Raw genomic sequence first — 5,671 nt, 5'->3', positions numbered from 1 at the left:
GGCCCCGGGGCTCCAGGGAGCCCCCGCACCACCTCACCCTAGCTGGTGGTGGCTTGTGTGAGGCCAAGGGTTCTTCCCCGGCGTGTGGTTCACCCCCGGGTCGTTTCTCAGGAAGGAAAGGGAGTTCCTCTGGTGCTTGTCACTGGCATTTTTCAAGTGGGCACGGTTTATAGTTGTAGGGGCAGGGCAATGAACCCCGAATGTGGAGCAAAAAAAGCAACAGGCACTTCTTGTATCACTTTTCTGTTTCTGAAGGTAGCCGTTCAGGCTTTTTATATGATAAGCAGGTACTAAGATAAACCATGTATATAGCTCCATTTCTTTCGTCATTGAAAATCTATACACACTTGGATGTAAGTATAGATAAGTATAAATAAATGCAAATTTCAAGAGAGTGAATGCCCCTCTTTCACTGCATTAGCGTGCTAGCACAGAGCCACGCAGAGGGGAATGACACTTCTTTTCCTTTACAGGATGATCCTTTAAGTGTTCTTTCCAGCTTTGTCATCTGGGATGGTTCCTCAAAATCCCTCCCTGGCTTTCAGATTCAGACCATGGAATATATTTAAAAATCTGTTTTTGTTGCAGTATTTTTTAAAGTGAAGCAAATTTGGTGCAGATGAGTACAGCTAGAAGGTACAGTTTGTAATGCAGCACAGCATGGCCAGTGTTTATCACGGGCTTCTCTGCTGATCCATGTCAGTCTTGGTTTGCGCTAGAGCTTCCATCTTGGGTCAAAGTATCTACAAACCAGTCGTCCGCAGTGATGTATTTGGCTCTGCAACCTTTACTTAAGCATTTGAGAGGTCCTGTGGTGGACCTCTCAGTCTGGGAACAGACTTATTGCTGATTATCCATCCGAGTCCTTTCTTGAAGATTTCATTTTATTACTGTTTAAGAATTTTGTTTTGCTGCTTATCAATGGATAACCTAAACAGCCCCAGTGTAAAATCTGTAGCAATAGAAAAGTTAATACTGGCATTTATGGGATTCAAACACAGTTTTAGGCTTTTCTAAGAAACTGAGAATAAAAATGGTTCACGAATTGTGAGCGTTGATTGTGATAGGCTTTGCAGTGGGGTGCTGTAAATAATAATGACTGTTGTACATGACTTGGTCATTTAGGTGTTTATCCTATGAGTATGTTGACTTGGTTTAATAGGAGAATTAGGTAAGCAATCATTGGAGAGGATCCAGCAAACCACTGCCTCACCCACTCATGATTTCAAGGTTAAGGCAATGTCAGAGCTGTCTGCTGTGAGAAGCTGGTGGTGAGACCCCAGCTCTGTTACTGGTATTTTCAGTTGTGCAGTGGCAACATCGGGAACAAGATTACTGGCAACTAGAAAGACTTCTTTATTCAGCTGTCATTTCATGGTTTATTCTCTCTGTGGAGCTTCAGCCTGTGTCGTTGGTGTAGCTCAGTGTAGACCACAGGCATGTGCTGTGGTGTGCCTTGCAGTCCTGATCCCGGAGGTCCTATGGGAGCACGTGGTGCCTCCCTGCTGGCTGGCATACCAAGATTTCCTTTCTTTGGAAACCGGCATGCAAACGTGGGTCTCTGGTCTCATCCCAATATGCAGTCAGGACACAGCTGGGACACACTCAGGGGTCCCACAGTATAGATGTTGCCTTTATGTAGCTTGAGTCAGATCTCCAAAAGCAGTAACTGCTAAGCCCAGTTAAAACTTCCCATTAGTAGGTACAGGATGCTCCAAATCTGGGCTACGTTTAAAAGATGGAGACTTGACAAATGCTGGAAGAGATCTACTTTTTGCGGTGGGCTCACAGAGACCAAAGAGGAAACAGCAGTTCACATTTGGCTTTGCAACATGACAGACTCTGCACCCATGAGAGCTCCAAATGAGGAAGAGCTATTACCAGTCATTACTGGGTTCTTCAAAGTAGGGATGGCTTAAGCCGCTTGTTTTCTAGGCCATTTACTCCTGTTATGTCAGGTAGGTCATTAATAATGGCTTTGCACCACCAGCTCAAAAGTTGTACTGGAGTCCAGGAGATGGAGAATGGAAAAAATCTTGTGTTCACAAATGCACAAATGTTGTCTTTTCATATCCCCTGCATATGCTGTGGTGTGACTGTGAGGCTACTCCTTTTGCTACCACATTTCCTGGGGACAAGAAGGCAGTCGAAGAGCTTTTCAAGTTGAGGTTGGTTGTCCTTATTGCTCAATAACTGCTTGATGTGAGTCTTTTTTCTAGAGAACACATGAAGTGTTTTCACTGTTTCTCAGTATTAAGTTACAGAAAATTGAACAGACCTGGCAGGCTTCACTGTATCTGCTTTCTGTAAATAATATTTTTAAGTACAGAGGCTGCTTAGAAGGACCTGCTTTTGTGGAAACAGACACAGAGGTGATCCTTGCACATGCAGAATGGTAGAGGTGACTAGGGCCCAAATAAACTATAGACCAAAACAAAACAGGCCCCTGTTTATGAGCTGTTCATGCTGTAGGAGATCCTTGTTCCATATAGACTTGGAGGTTCACAAATAGGTTTTATATGGTCCTTTTTTCTGAGAGGATGTGACTTACAAGTACAGTTTCTCTGTTCCAGCAGAACCGTAGGACAATTTAACCGATGGCTTTAGTTCTCTCTGTTTTTTTACTTCCCCCGCTGAATTTGGGGAACAAATAATTATCAGACTGGATTTTCTAGAGCCTTAAAATGATCCTACAGATGGAAGAAAGAGCCATGTAGTGGTTTAGGGCTGCATAGATACTACTGGTAGAAAAGATGAATGCAAATACAAAAATTTGTATCAGACTAATACCAATACAGAACTGGCAACCTAAGTCCATGAAACTTTTTCTTACCTGTAAACATTTAAACAATTGGCTATAATCTGTTGTCAGAATGGAAATGGGGTAGTCTGAAATTTTCCAGCGTACAGTTTTAATGTTCTGGTAAGTCTTGATATGATGTCATACACAGGTCTGTTATGACCATTTTTTGGCAGCTAGCGCCTTGTAAGTGAAATGTATTTTTAAAACCAAAATGGAAATTCATGAAAAATATTTTTAAAGGATGCATACAATTGAATGTTTATGTCTTATTTTGGAGGTTTTTGATATGAGGGGAGACAAGTTACATAATGCTGTATTCTTAAGGCTCATATGACCTAGCAAGAGATGATGAGCTATCTTACTGAAAAATTCCTTTCTTTTTGAGTTAAAAATCTAAAAACCACTGAGAATGTGAAAAGTCTTCCTTGTTAATAGTTTCTCTGCAGAATTGTCATCATAAATTGCCTAATTTATAGATAAAAGGCCCTTTGGTGACTTCATTTTACGTGATCCATGGTCATGTTATTGTTGGACAACATTTTGGGTATGTTTAATGTGTCATGCTCAACAAAAGTTTTTGAAAGACCTTTTCTGTCCTCAGCATGGAAGAGTTTCTTCACCTCCTTTTCTTCCATCAGACTTATTATCCCAGCACTTATCGTCTCTTATTACGTCTTATCTTTCTTCTGGATAAGATTGTTTTCTCAATTCATATACAGAAGCCCAGTTAACTTCTGAGTGCAATCATTCCATGCCATGGTACCCATAGGTTCAGAGATAGCACTGTTTGCTCAGGTAATGTTGGTGAATAAGACGCATTACAATTTAAAAACCTTTTTCTGGAAAAAGGTCTTACATACCTTCGGAGAACGGAAGTAAATTACATTCTTCTATTATATATGTGAATCTGATTATGGGAATGACTGAGTTAGTTTATCTGGCTATAAAGAACATAGCATCTTCTAAAATGCATGTGATTATTTTTAGTTTTGTTGATTTTAGCTGAACCGTAGACATTTCTTAGTATATTTTTCAATTGTATATTGTTTTCCAAGAGAGAGTGAATGCAGTACTAGAAAGCAAGTATGGAACTAACATATTTCCCTGAAATGCTCTTTGTGATGCAGCATTTTGCTCATGTTACTAAAAATTACTTAAGCTTCTGCTTAAATTATCCCAGTATCACGAATACCACTTATATCAATTTACCCCAAGGATACCATCTTGGTAAGGATATGTTTTCCATTATTGGCATAAATAAGTTGCCTTCCATAATAACTGGTTTCCCCAGATCCAAAATGTTTTGTCATCAAGGGGTGTAATGCCTACCTACTCCATGCACTGGGGCACCTACATTGTATGTCACAAAGAAGAAAAAGGACACGTATTTTGGCATTAAAGAAAACAAACAACAAAGCAGACAGTCATCATACAAAAGGAACCTCTTCAAACAAACCCTCTGTCGCCCAGCTTCATGGTGAATTTTGTGTAGGAGTCAATTTTCCTTTTTCTCAGTGTACCACATATTACCACAGTCTCAACTTCAAGAATGATCAGAGACCTAGAAAACATGATCTAAGAGGAAAGACTGAAAGAATTGGGGTTGTTTAGTCTAAAGAAAAGGGAAGTGTTGGGAAAAGTGGTAATGATCTTCAAAAATGTAAAAAGTTCCTCTGCAGAGGGAAGGAATAAATTTTTCTTCATGTTCAGTCCGTCTAGGGCAAGAGGTGATGGACTTGGAGTAGGAGATTTAAGGTAGACATTAGGAAATGATTTCAAACTGCAAAAGTAGTTTAGCACTGGAAATGATTACCTGGGAATCTCGCTTACTGAAGGCTTTGAAAGGCAGATTAGGTCAAATGTCTCAGAAATGGTTTTAGTTGCAGTAGATTATATACAGATAACCCCAAAAGGTTCCAGACTGGTTTATATTGTTTTGTTTCTCTCGGGTGATTTACAACAGATGCATTACTGCTGTGTTATTTTAATTCTCACTCTTCCTTATATCCTTAGAAAATGCCAGTAAGAAAACATGGCAGTAGGTAAAAAATTGGGTAAGTAGAATGAGTGGTGACATTCCCAATAGCAGAATATTAAGCAACCACAGTTACTGCAGGATAAGTATTGTGTTTGAGCAGGAGTGTGACTTGCTGGCACGTCCCCCTAACAGGCTTTGGAACACTTGAGTACTGGGCTGGTGTTCAACAAGTAGTGGATATTCAATACACAGAAATCTATGTTTTAACTAATCTTTTAAATTTTAATTTAATTTAAATAAATTTTAATTTAATTTTAAATTTTAACTGAAGTGTTGATCTTTCTTCACTTTTTGCTGTGTGTAAATACTTCCTGAATTTACAAGCAGCAAGCTCTATCCAGAGTTCACCAGTGGCCAGTTTGTTAGTCATCAGGTACCGTCGCTGCGGGTTCAGGGATATTCTGCCCAAGATGTGGGAAAAAGATAGATATTTGGAGTAGCACGTCCAGAAACCAAAATTACCTCAACTAATGAGGGGTACAAAGTAGAACATGATATTGTTTCATCTGAATTCGACTTCTATCTTGGAGACTTTTTGTTCCTCACAAAGCCTTCAGTTCACTGCAACAGTAAGGTAGTATCCAAAATGCTTGTTCCTCTTTGAAACAGAATTGGGGCATTTATCATTTGTCCAAGTTGAATATGCTTTCTGCTGCACAACTTAAACCACCTCTTGTTCACCTTCTCCTAAGTCTTCCTTTTTTCTGATCTTCACAGTTTTTCCTGTAGCCTAAAATCTGTTTTCTTCCTGTAGGTAGCTATAGGTCTTCTGCAATAACAGAGTGATAAAATGACGCATGGAAAGATTCATGAGAACCTATGGAGTGCGA

The sequence above is a fragment of the Pygoscelis adeliae genome, unplaced genomic scaffold, assembly GCF_000699105.1.
Source record: "Pygoscelis adeliae isolate BGI_AS28 unplaced genomic scaffold, ASM69910v1 Scaffold82, whole genome shotgun sequence".
NCBI lineage: Eukaryota > Metazoa > Chordata > Aves > Sphenisciformes > Spheniscidae > Pygoscelis > Pygoscelis adeliae.
Note: the sequence above shows the minus strand (reverse complement) of the source record.